The following is a 13797-nucleotide window of genomic DNA, read 5'->3' as shown; positions in this document are numbered from 1 at the left end:
GTTTGCTAAATTGTGAACTGAAGGTATTTGTTCTAAAATGAGGAGGAAAGGGCTATGAAACTATTAGGCAAAAATATTTACACATTTTGTTATGGGGGAAAATGTCTGGGAAGAGCCGCCGTTCAGTAGAATTCGCTCTGCACATACTACCAGGGGATCTGCCACTCCGTCAAGTAGAAATGCGGGGGTGTGTACCTAAGCGCCACTCGCCAGGGTCCATTTCAAGTACTCGTCATAAATGTAATTCTGAAGAGATTGCAGTAACTTTATGAGAAAATTAAAAACAACTCATTCTTCATTAAAAAAGAAAAATACCAGTGATGTGAGTACTAAAAACCGACGAGTGAGTAGCAGAAATACCACTCTAAATTCCAGCTAATGCACAAATACTCAGGGTAAGAGACAGTTTCTCTAGTGAGTATTACATATGTTTATAAGTTTTAGAAATATGTTATTCAGACTTAAATAGAACTATTTCACAAATGTAATTTTTTAACTTGCCAACTAAAACATACAGCGCGTGCGTGCATGAGTGCGTGCCTGCGTGTGTGTGTGTGTGCGTGCGTGTGTGTGTGTGTGTGTGTGTGTGTGTGTGTGTGTGTGTGTGTTTATGTCTCCATTCTGAAATTGCATTTAGTGATTCTTTCCAATTAAATCACAATACCCCATCTCTGGCTTTCCTGGCTCTCACTGACAGAGAGGAAAAACACGAGATGTATTCATTTATGGTTTGAGATTAGTACATAAGTACTGTCCCATCAGGCAGTTCCCTTCACACCTCCAACCAGCGCATGCTTTTAAAATAGGCCTAGAAAGTCCCTTTCAAAGGTTACCAGGTATTTCAGGGCACACGGGTTTTCAAACATCTTCCTAAATGCAGCGTCATCCTTGTATGAATGTCAGTGAGACATGAGATGTAATTAAAGAGTTTTTCTCCCTCTCGTTGAGCTCTGGAAAGTACTTATGAATTATACTTGGAAATGAATCCCTGCATAACGGATGCTTTATTTAGTACTTGGGGACTGAATAAAAACGAAGGGCATCTCCCTTGTGTTCAGGGACATCATTTCTAGCATTTCCCCCATATCTTTTACAACACTGAATGAGAGGGACACAAAGTAAAATTTCTCCTCTAGCACCCAACATCAGGGCAAGTCTGAGAAAGACTAGAACTCCTAAATGTGTTTCCCTGACCTGCAATCCCTCCTTCCACAGCACTGGGGAGAACCCTCAGCAGCCAAGCCTGGAGAAGCAATCCCCTCGATATACTCCATGGTTCCAAGTATACAGCTCTAGCCTTAAGGGTAGAGCATCTCACTTCGCCTCTCAAAGTAAGCCTGACACAGGTATCCTAAGCCCTGACTTCCTCCAAGGAGTGTTCCTTAAGAGCAGAATTCTCTGCCCTACCTCAAAGTAAAAACACAGCCTAACTGGTCCAGCTTAAGGTACACACTCAACCACATATTTTAAATATGCTATTTTATTTCTCAGTGGTTGGATTCAACTTAATTATTAACATCACATTTCTGCTTAGGACAGAAAAATATAATCTTGCTATGATCCCCTAGGGGTTAAGATTTTGGGTGCTTCAGGCAATTAGGCAATTAAACTCGCCTCTAAGTGCCCCTCAAAGCCATTCCTTTCCTTTTCCCTCCCCCTCCAGGGAAAGAGGACAGTGATAAAGAAGGGTTTGGTCCAAGCATGATGACACCCCTACAGGGTTTTCCTCCTTCTGTCCTTGGGTGTGGACCTTGGGTCTATGGACACACTGGTCAGCTCCTCCCTAGAGTTTGGCAGTATCTACAGCCATGATCTCAGCCAGCCTCCAGGGGTAAAACTGGAATACTTCCATCTCTTAACCCTCCACTAGGGCCCCAGAATTCTCAGCAACTCTACACCCACTCAGAGAGTAAGTAGGACTGACTCCCAGGATCCCTCCCTATGCCCTGTGCAAGCTTTGGGGAACCAGAAGGGGACATACTTCACCGAGCCTGGTTCTGCCTGAGTGTGCCCACAGCAGAGCACACGTCAAGGTGGTTTCTTCCGCACAGGTAACAGGGCACACAGTCTTCTGCCTGCAGGGGCTGTTCCACTAATCTGGAGCTACAAATGTCTGAATGACCCTTAGACAAATCCGAGGACGGAGCACTGGGTGACGGTGACTTCTCCTGTCTCTGTGAGCTCCTCTCACTAACCTAAGCAAAGGCTTCTCCTTTCCATCCAGGGGACTGCCCTGCAGCCTCACTTCGTGGGCTTCACACACACATGCCTAGCCTTCCAGGGTTCGGTTCCATGGAACCCACAATTACTTTCCTCCTAACAAAGCCTGCCTCTGAAATGAAGGCACGGTCTAATCTGGTTTCTGAGACACACTTGAATGGCCTGCTTGAACATCAACAGCTAAGCCAAGTACTCTTGTCCTTGACTATGTTCTGTCCTCCTCTTAAAGTTAAAGGCTCCTTAGCTTTCAATGGGGGAGAGTCCCCGGGCAGCAGGAATTGGGAGAGATCGAAAGAAAACTGAGCATCCATTGAAAATATGATTCCTGTTAAGCTAACCGCTCTTGTCTCCGGGGCCCAGGACACTCATTAAGGACAAAAGCAACACATGCATTCACCCATCTTTCAAAATATTTATAAATGTTTGAAAAAGGGGCAAAAAGGGTCAATGGTTTCCCCTTCCCAATTTCTTTACATCTAGTGTCCTTACTCTCCACAGGTTCTACTGCTGAGTAGAAATTCATTTAACAAAGAGCCACCCTTGCATCAACATCTAGCTAGAACCTTCTAACCCTCAAGTTTCCTTATTTGAGAGCCTGTTCACCTTTGTCTCTCTTCCAGCTAACCTACTGGGTTAGCTCCTCAAGAGACGGGCTCTTCCTCATCACCCCCAGTTCAAGCCTACGGCCATGCCTGCGTCCTGCTTTCAGTTGATTCAACTGATGTTTTCTTTAGTCTTAGAACATCCTGCCCACTTAACTAGTCAATACTTAACTCTAAGTCACCACAAGGCCAGCTTTCATTCCAAAGCCTGAAGTTCTCCCAATCAACAAGTCACAAAACTGCTCTGCATGGAACCATTGTAAACCTCCAGGTTCCACTGGGGTGCCAATTCAGTTCCTATGATCTCCAGTCATGAGTTATCCTGAAGCTGAGCGCTCTTTGAACCAAGTCCTTTTCTGCCCATTGCCCCATGTCTTCCTGCCTCATCAACATCACCCTCATTAGTCAAGGAGAAAGGGCAGTAGGAGCCCAGATGGACGTTTGGGAAGAGCACACAGTCCTCCTCCTCCCGTCTAAGGAAGAACTGTTACAGGGGAAGGGCCAGGACCAAGGTGCTTCGTCCAATGAACAGAGAGCTTCTGTCACAGGGGAGCCGAGGGACAGTGAGGGCGGGCAGGCTTGCCTTACAGGTAGCCCACGGGGAACTCAGTCACTTCCGCGTGCTGGACTTTTCCCCCTGGCCTAGTCTGAGTGGGAGCACATTTGGGTAATGAATAGGACTACAATCTTAAAAGCTTTAAGGCTGTCTAGATCATACTAGGAAGAAATGAGCTGTGATCTATCCATTTCCAGAGTAGACTGGAATGCGTAGACTGGGGTGGATAAATTAGTGGATAGACTGGAATGGGTAGATTAATGGATAGGCTGGAATGGGCAGATTAAATGATACAGCATTCCAGACCTGGCTGTGTCCCCTCTACCACATTCTTAGATTCTCCCAGGTATCCCTCACTGGCTTCCACGGAGCAACTCAGCCTCTAAGGAACTACCTCCAACTCCAGCCATCCAAAAAACAAGGAAACGGCGAGCCAACGAGACCTCCATCTCCTCCACGTAAGGAATGGCTGAGGTGTGGTTCACACTCTGGGCTTCCACCCCACTCCACAGGCAGGGTAAGAAAGACGATCACAAGATTTTCACCGGAGAAGATGGAACGCAGAATCCAAATTATTATCTGAAAACAGAAGGTGGATTCTAAACTGACTGAGGACCCAGGAGCAAAAGGCAAGTTTTCTTACAACCCGTCTCCGGCAGGAAGTAGAGTAAAAGCGTGCAGGAACAGGGTAACCAGCAAGCTCAAGTGCACAGCTTGCTCCAGCTGTGTTCAATCCTTTAGACTATTGCTACTAAGACCGGATTCACAATGGCAGGCACAAAAGCGGCGGTAAATAAATCTAGAGACCAGCAAGTGCCCTCCAACACTGAAGGCGGGGGGGGGGGGGGGGGGGAGGAAAATCTTAGATCCTAGGCTGTGCATAGTTAAAGCAAGCAAAACACCCTACCCCCACTTCCCAAAGACCACAATGACATTCCAAACAACGGAGAACGCGGGCAAAATGTTCTTCTTCCAGCCCCCTCCCCCACGCACATGAGATCAGGTGAGATCTGGGTAGGGGAAGCCATTAATGAGGAACCCCAGTGTGGCTCACAGGTGGTTCAGAGGGCTCTTAATGAATGCCTGACAAACACAGCCCATTGTGCTGTTGTGTCTTTTGTTGCAAAAATGACTCGACTGGTCCCTCCTGTAACCATGGAAAACAGTTTATAAAAAGCTCATTTCCTACCATTCCGTTCAAAGACATTTAAAAGAAAAAAAAAAAAAGGCTGAAGCTGAGCTACATTGTCAAATCTTTACTCTATGGGACCTTAAATCTGGCATAAAGCCCCCCTCCCCTGATAAAGGGGTTCTTCAGATGATGAAGGCGCTCCCACAGACCAAGCTGCCTTCTGTACGCCTGGGGCAATTCAGTCAACATGAAGCCCACAAGTGGACAGGCACATGGTAGGTGAGGCCCGGCTCTCTGCCTCAGAGGCTGCAGGCCCCGTTCACTGCCAGCCTCCTCCGGCTGCGGCACGGCGTTCCCCGGGTCCTGCACGTCACTCGGCAGTATGGTACCCTCTGTCCCTTGCCTTATCTCCCCTCTCCCATTGAAAACTATGATGGAAACCTAATGGCAGAGGGACAAGACCCTAACTGCGTTCCTGGCCACCTGAAACTAGCAGCAAAGAGCTAACACTTCCGAACAGAGTTCTTTGAACACATTCCGTTCTCAACATATGATCGGCCATGAGCAGTCTAGGACACCTGCTAACTAACCATAGATAGTCATAGGGAAGGCATCTTCTGCCACTAGAACACTCGGAAGCTCAATGCTCAGGAAGACGCCGGCCTGATAACATGACACCCAGGAAACCAGCTGCACCCCAGACCTTGCTGCAGGCCGATCCAAAGAAACATCTATTGGCCTTCCACTTGGGAGTGCCACCCACTCCAAGCTGAAAGAGGACAGACCAAAGGGTGGCACAAACCAAAGGACCAACACTTCCTGAGAAGACGAGACTCCCACACAAGAACTTTAGGAAACTGGAGAGCTGGTCTAAACTAAATGAGCAGCTGGGGTATTAACCTGGGCAACTCATAAAACTGTCTGAACCTTGGGTTTCTCCTATCAGGTTCTACTAGTAACATAAGGGCGTCATACATTAAGAAGCTACTGAGAGATATAAATGCTTAATGTAAGCAAATCAAGAGACTGGGGGTCTGGCTGGCTCTTAACAAACAGGAAGAACTCTAAGGGAAAGGGAAGACTAGGGGTGTAGGAAACAGGAACAAAGGCAAGAACATGTTCACTATTAAAGACACAGTGGGTGAACAGGCATCTTGGCTAAGCAGTGAGGAGAGCCGGGTTTGACCGAGGAATGGTCCCGAGACTGTGGAGGCTTTGAAGGCCACGCTCAGGAATCTGGACTTTCACCTCCTACTCAGTGGGTTGTTAGCATGCTGGAGGAAACAGCAGCAACACCAGCTCTTGCTGACAAGGATGGGTGCCTCCTCCCTAATCCAGAAACAGGAATAAAGCAAATGCTCTATGCATGCCAGAGGCAGAAGGGTATGAGTTCCAAGGAGGAGGAGCCGATCACGGTGTACAAAGGACTCACAAAGAGACGATGGTAAGTGATAAGAATGACAAAACGTTAAGGGTTTGCGGATAAGCAGCTCCGGAGCCTGGATCTGAGAACAGTAAGATGCTGTGTTTGCATTTCTGGGTTAGAAAATAAACTGGCCCAAAGTGACACCCTCCAAACTGAGAGAATAACCAGAGAAACTGTGAACACTTCTTAAAACACTCTTATGTTACTCACATGCTGAAATTAAAATAAAATTGAAACAAAAATCAAATTTTACTAGTGGCAAGATTTGAAAATGTTATGACTTTTAACAGGTGTGGAAGTGAAGGAACTTCCTGGTACTCTTGCCTCTCACTGGAGTTTACACTGGACAGGTTGTCACAGACACACAGACCCAATCCCTTTTTCTGGGATTAAAAGGAGAACAAGGGAAAGCTCCTTGGACCTTGTTGGGGGAAAGGAGAACAGGCTTGCTTTAAATTTTCCGTTAAAGCCCTACTTTCCAATACAAAGCAGATGGACTCCTTACACAACCTCTAAAAAGCCTGCTATTTTAGGGTGGCTCAAAGATGGATGCTCTGAACAAAATAAAGAGCCTGAATTCATCAGATAAATTCCCACTAGCATATTCAAAAGAAGCAGAGACTTAGAGACCTCTAAAATGCCAAGAGGTCTTCTTGTGACAGAGGCCAAGCCGCCCCCCCCCCAGACTCTGCCGGGGGCCATTTCTAACAATAGTCCCACCACTATAGCTGGGACTCTAAACTCCCTACCTTCTGGAAGCTCCTCCCCCTCTATTCACATCACCCCTCCAAGCTACAGATTTCAAAGCGGTCTACCCCGGCTGCCCTGTTGTAATCAGAAGGTGGCCTGGGGGCAGGCGTTCCTGCAGGGCCCAGGTACTCTGCAATCACTGACACCGAGCTCTTAGGAGGGAAAGCCAGGTTTTACTACCTGTTTGCTGGTCTGCAAGGGTGGACGGAAGACGAGAAGGGCCGATGCTCACATACACAAGCCGTGCGTGCGTTGAGGTTGGGTACAGACTCACCCCCATGGGTCACACTCTTTTGAGAGGCAGAACAAAAGGAAAGGAAAGAAGGAAGCCAGACCACCTGGGTTCAGATCCCCAGCTCTGCCACTTACTAGCCTTGACAAGAAAAAAAAAAAAAAAAAGAATCACATAACCTCTGTGCTTTAGGTTTTTTGATTTTATAAGTGGAGCTAATCACGTCATGGAATAATGTTGCATGCCACCCAGACTAATCACCCCCATATAACCCTGATTTGCCATGGTTTACACAGCACTGTAAAAGTCCAGGGCTCCTTGTCCCGCACCCATCTGACGCCCTCGGTTCGTGAGTCAGGCTGTGATGAGGGTGACAGGAAGTGCTGAGGGGGCTTTGAGGGAGGGGAGTCCTCAGTGGCTACATCAGGAGTGAAGTTTCACAGTGGAGCGAAGGTGCCTGTCTGTCTGTCCCCAGCACATGACACAGTAACTGAGTAACTGCGGGGCAAAGGCAGAGAGGGGTAACAGCCTTCAGAAGCAGTGTGACACTAGCAAGTGACCTCATAGCTTTGAGCCTCGGTCTACCCATGTGACTAATGGGGATAATGATAGTGTCCCTGTCACACGGAGTTGTTGTGATTAAAACAAACAAACAAAAAATGCTGTATGTAGAATGGCAAACATAGGCCTCCAGGGTTCAATAAAAGGATGATATTATCTCCAGAATATTCAGATAAGAATGAGTAGCTGTGAGAAGCTGTGTACATTTTTTTTTATTACCAACAGAAATGGTGATGGGAGTACAGGACCAAAACACATAATCCTTAGGAAAAGCTTTAGGACTAGGAATAAGCACTAAGCTAAGCCTTTCTGGCACTGTAATTTTTTTCTCACAAAAGTTTACAGGAAATAGATGCTCAGTATCTACTTTCCCAAAACAGCATGGTGTTGCTTGAGATTGTGGGCATACTGAAGCAGAAAGGAATCTGTACTTCCTAAAATGCACCCAAGAAGCCCAAGGTAGCCTCCCATCCCAAGGGAGGGGCAGAGCAGCCCAGTGGAACCAGGTGGCGACCAACAGAAGCATTTTCACCTGAATGTCACAACTCCGAGTCTCGCAAACACTGTTAAAAGTTTCATGAGTCAGTCAGCTTTTCTTCCCACGTTTTTATTAGGCCATAAATCCAGTTCAATTTATATCCTTCTAGGATTACTGCGTCCTAATCAAGTCCAGAGTGTCACTTATCCCTAAACTGTCTATACTGCACATCACTGAAGCCCATCTACATAATGTTTTTGAGGCTACTTAGGCTGTTTTAAAAGCTAAAAATTAGATTTGCTTCACTACAAACCCTTGAAGATGATCATATTTCTCTAAATAACCCAACTCTAGCTTTTTTTTTTTTTTTTCAGAAATCAAATGCATGGTTTTTCCTACTTTGTAATTTCTTTTTCCTTTGCAAAATCAGGATACATTGTAAAGTCCAACTGGAGGAACTGACGGATAAGTAGGTTACAGTTCTGGCTCTGACTGAAACAAAGAAACCCTTTACAGGGCTGACTCAGGAATGCCTTTATGTTTCTGTTCTCAAGGATAAAGAAGAGTCTGCATTTCTTAAGAACTCACTAAAACTGCTGTTTCAACCACCCACATACACAAATCTCCAACCTTTCCTAACACTTCTTGACCTGAGACTAAGTCTTCCATTAAGTCTCTTTCTACATACTCAAATTTTCCTAATACACACACAATACATTTTTAATAGGCATACACACACACAAACAAACCAGTGTTGCTCAAGATCGCAGGCATACATAATGTGATCTCTGCTTTCTAATTGCTTGTGTGTGCACATACATGTATACATATGTGTGTGCATACATTATATATTAGCAACAGCAAACACAGTGTTTACTGATAGGTAAGGTGTGATTTTTTAAATTGCTTTACATTTGTCAATTCATTCCGTCTTCATTTAAAGCAGTGGTTCTCAATCTGTGAGTAGTGACCCATGGGGGGGGGTGTCAAATGACACTTTCACAGGGTTGTCACCTAAGATCACTGGAAATGTCGCCAGATGGTGATGGTACACACATTTAATTCCAGCACTTAGAAAGTAGAGGCAGGAGAGGAGTATCTCTGAGTTCAAGACCAGCCTGGTCTCCAAAGTGAGTTCCAGAACAGCCAGGGCTACACAGAGAAACACTGTCTCAAAACAAACACACACACACACACACACACACACACACACACACACACACACACCATCAGAAAACATATATTTGCATTAAGATTCATAACAGTAACAAAATTACAGTTACAAAGTAGCAATGACAATTTTATGGTTGGGGTCACCACAACATGAGGAACTATATTAAAGGGTTGCAGCATTAGGAAGGTTGAGAACTAGTGGTTTAGAAGAGATGGGAGCAGAGAGAAGTTTCAATGGTTAAGAATGTATAATGCTGTTGGAGATGACCCTAACTCAGCTCACAACTATCTTTATCTCCAGCACCAAGGGATCTGACACTGCTGGCCTCCTCAGACAACTGCACTCTGTGCATTTACCATCCCCATCCCACATATAAAAGAGAGGGAGGGAGGGAGGGAGGGAGAGAGGGGCGGAGGGAGATAAAGAAAGATCAGGTCACACATCTGGGACGATCAAACCCAGAGGCCATCTCAGCTCCATGCTCTAAACTGTTGCTAAAGTTTCTTCTTGTCCCACAAGGTCCCGCCACTTCAGCCCCAAATGAGCACGCTATATTAATTATAAAACTATTGGCCGAAGGCTAGGGCTTCTTATTGGCTAGGTCTGTCTTAACTATTAACCTATAACTACTAATCTGCATTTCTTCATGGCCTTATCTTACTGGAAAATGCCTAGTGTGTCCTCTCCTCCTGGTTCCTCCATGACATCTCTCTGGCGGGCCTACCTTTCCCAGAATTCTCTTTATCTCTTAGTCCCGCTTATCTTCCTGCCTCTATTGGCCAAACGGTGTTTTATTCATCAACCAATAAGAGAAACATATACACAGAAGGACGTCCACCACCACTAAACTCTACTCTCACCGGAACTGAAAGGCTCAGGACACGGGGACTGGGCCCTCTGAATAGGTCACCGAGTCTCTCTGGATTTCATTTTGCCTCAAGTGAAATTAGCATGCTGAACTATATGATCCTTAAGATTCTAGGTTCTGTGACCTGAAACCTTGAAAATCTCAGTAAGTGGATCGCTTGTGATTACATGTCTGACTACTACACTGCTACCTCTCTGGTCTCTGGATGGTTCACAGGTCAGGTTTCCAAATGTCCCATGCTAAATCCAATGGCACTTCCATCCTGTTATCTGGTGAACCCCCTGGCCTGACCCATAACTGGGACCCCTCCACTGAGGGCCTGCACCCCTATTCCATTGTAGGGCTCACCCCATCTATTCTACTAACATATTCTCCCCAAGGGATATATTTCCGTGGCTTCAAGTATTTTGCAATTTGCTATTAGCAAATTTATGTTTGAATTTTAGCCCTCATCCCTAGCTCCAGAGTCACCCATCCAGTCGCATGCTTACACATTCGCGGTGGCCACAATGAAGCTACCATCCTGCCGCCTTACTGGTCTCCACATCTCCGCTCCGTTTCAGTGATTGCTCCACGCTCTCTCAGTATTTCCTCACTCTACCTCTACCAAGCAATTCCCATCAGCCCTCTCAGATTCTGCAAACAGTTCTCCTGGAATGGCTCCTGTCTGCTTCAGGCCATGTCCCACACTGTAAGCAAGTTACGTTCATAAAATACAAATGAGGCCCATGCCACATCTTTACTTGTAACTCCACTATGGCACTCAGGATGGTACTTGAAATAACCCTTTCAATTTCTCTTTCAGCGCTGTCCACCTCTCCGGTGCCCCCATCTAGTCTTGAACATCCCAGTTTGTGTAGTCACTTTTAGGTTGTTTTTCTTTTTTTTCTGGTGGGCATCCAACAAAACTCAGCTAGCCAATCCTCACTTCCACGTACCTCCTCCTTCACCTAGTCACAGCGCAAGGATACGGCAGCCACACTACAATGGAAAGTTCGGAGGAAGAGGGGGACCCAGAGTGGCACACGGCACAGAAGAAAGCCACCTACTGAGCAGAGACACGGACTGGGGACTATCACACGAGCAGGAAGACTTATCTTTTGCTTCTGTACCAGACTATGCTTGCAGGCCTATCATAGCTGCTACCACGAGTCAGATGTCAGATGTGTACCACTGACCTAACTCATTGTTGCTCTGTCAATGAAACCACCAAATAATACCGACGAAAGGAAAACTTGCTAGAAAATGAGACAAGCCAGATTAGGGTCTCTTCTCAAGGTGCTGACCAATTAATTAGTGGTCGAAACAGACAGAAGACACGATATCTGATGTTAACTCATCAATAAGTTCCTCTAACTTGGGCAGCACAGCGTAAGTGTACTGTGTACTAACCTTCCTTTCTGGGTCTGGTACCCCAAGAAACCAGCCTCTATTTTCAGAGAACAATTAGGATTAACCCTTCTGCCTTTTTTTTTTTTTTTTAAATATAAACGTTCACAACTCTAAACAGCTAAAACAGCTAAAGAAAGAATAAACTTGGGACAGTTTTGTTTCTTTCAACAGCAGAGGAGCCACAATCTAGGAGTCAGAAGATCCCACCTAAATCTTGACAAACCAAGCCTGAGATTTACATTTCCACCTTAAGAGGAACATCATAGGTTCTGAATTCAGACATCTACATCCCGTGAACTACCCCTGAAGCTTGAGAGTTGAAACCACTTCCTCTGAAATCTGCGTTTCTTCACCTGAAGACGAACACAAAGGATGGAAAGTACTGTAGTCGCTTTTGTAGTCGCTTTAGTGGTGAGAGGGAGGATGTGGACACTCAAAGTCAACCTTGAAGCCAACAAGTGCTGACCCCAATGGTCTTCCAAATGCCAGCCCACTGTTATACCCACTGCCCTGTCACTTAAATAAAGGGGCAGAGTAACAAAATGGGCAGACCAGAGCACATTCCAAGGCCAGGAAGCCTTGGACTTTAAGGGCTGGATGCCTCAGTCTTCTTAAACAGTTTTAATTCTGACTCAGAAACATTTTTTTTTTTCTGGTCCTCCATCAATGTATCCTGTTTTGGGTATCAGTACCTATCCTCAAAAAGAAAGAGGAGAAAATGGGGGCGGAGAGGAGGTTTCCTGGAAAGTATGGCAACTCCTAAGACAGCTGAAATAATCCCCCACCCCCCTTAAACAGAAGAAACTGCAGTTGCCACTCAGTTGGTGGATACAGCAAAATGCCTGCACCTGCCACCCCGGATCTGGGAGCTTTCATTTTTTGGTAAATGTGGTAGAAAGGACTAAGAAATGAACTGCTTCATCAGAAAGAAAGGGAAGCCCCTGGGACGAGAAACAAGATGCACAGTACCCTGGGTGCTTTATGTCTCTTCTCTATGAACTGAAAGGGTTCTTTGTGTCTCACACACACACACACACACACACACACACACAGAGAGAGAGAGAGAGAGAGAGAGAGAGAGAGAGAGAGACTGATTTATTGGAGGAAGGAGGGGCAAAATGGGTGATTTTATTATCCTTCCTCCCACTGAGTCCCAGCAAACGCCTCTGGGGCCCAGGCTTGGTGGCCTCCTTCTAGTCCAGTGCCTTCTGCCTGTGGCCTCAGAGATACGAGAGCCCGGAGGAGACCAAACAAAACCATCCACCCACCGACCTAGGGAAGTGGGGAGGAAATCCAGCCAGCGAGTGGAGAAGGGAGGAGAAACGAGCTTGATGGAGCTGAAGGGGTGGGGGGCAGAGGAAGAGGAGTCAAGGCCAGGCACAGGGGAAAGGGGAAGGGTGGGTGGGTGGCGGCACAGGAAGGGTGAAGGGGAGGGTGGGGAAGTGCAAGGGAGGTTCCAGAAATAGGCAGGAGGATGCGCTGGGGAAGGCGAGGGCCGCCGAGGGAGGAGGCCCAGAGGTGGAGGAGTGGGGCAGGGGTTGGGTGGGGAGGAAAAGCAGCACGGGCATCAATTATTAAGTGATTACATCATCCCTGACATTAAAACAACACACACAGCCCGGGTCCCCGCGGGGGGCCGCGAAAGGAGGGCGGGGGCGGAGCTGGGCCAACCTCGCCCCCAAGCCAATTCCTATTTTTCACCCGGCGCCCGCCCGCCGGCAGCCGAGGGATCGTACCCCGGTGCCCGCGCAGCCTCGAGGCGGCACCCCGCATCGGCGTCCTGCGACGCGGGGAGCCCGGGGCTCGGCGCCCCGGAGGCTGCGCGGCGGGACCGTGCGGGGGCGCTGGCCGGGCGGCTCCGCAGCTCCGCATCCCGCGGCTCCGCGCATCCCCGGCCGCTTACCTGCGTGGCGTGGCGCTCGGCTCCGGAGCACATTCACATGGTCCTCTCCCCGCCCTCCTCCGGCGCGGCCCAGGCGGCTCCGGCGGCTCCGCGGCGGGGCCCGGGAGCTCGAGGGCCTCGCGAAGCGCCGAGGGGGCGGCGCCGGTGTCCCCGGCCCGGCAGCCCGGTCCCTCCCTGGCCGGCGCGGGCGGTGGCTTTGTGTGCGCCCGGGGAGGGAGTCCAAGGAGCGCCCCGGCTCGAGGCGGCCTCGCTGCGCTCCTGGCCGGCAGGCGGGCGGGTCTCGGAGGCCCGGCGCACGGCGACCCCTCCTCCTCTCCGCGGAGCCCCCTCCCCGCCGGCTGCGCTCCTGACAGATGGCGCAACTGCACCGACGCGCCGCCGCCGCCGCGGCTTCTCGCAGCTACTCTCTCGCTGATGCTCGGGTTGCTCCGGATCCCGAGGGGTGCGAGAGGGGGCGGGACACGCTCGGAGACTGTCAGGTCGCGCTGCCCTATCATAGGGCC

General features: G+C 48.2%; 1 protein-coding gene across 3 annotated transcripts in view; it reads right to left on the bottom strand.

Moving 5' to 3' along the window:
• Fyn (FYN proto-oncogene, Src family tyrosine kinase) overlaps nucleotides 1-13444 on the bottom strand; it is a 177915-nt gene extending 164471 nt beyond the window's left edge. For 2 of the 3 annotated variants that reach the window (XM_051175547.1, XM_051175549.1), the window contains exon 1: nucleotides 13295-13438. The gene's annotated coding sequence lies outside the window, so the exon portion shown is untranslated. Of the gene's footprint in view, nucleotides 1-13294 lie in introns of all 3 variants that reach the window. The other variant, XM_051175548.1, reaches the window with a different exon arrangement.
• Between the last annotated feature and the right edge of the window lie 353 nt (nucleotides 13445-13797).

The sequence above is a fragment of the Phodopus roborovskii genome, unplaced genomic scaffold, assembly GCF_943737965.1.
Source record: "Phodopus roborovskii unplaced genomic scaffold, PHOROB, whole genome shotgun sequence".
Lineage (NCBI taxonomy): Eukaryota > Metazoa > Chordata > Mammalia > Rodentia > Cricetidae > Phodopus > Phodopus roborovskii.
This window is presented reverse-complemented; position numbering and strand designations above follow the sequence as displayed.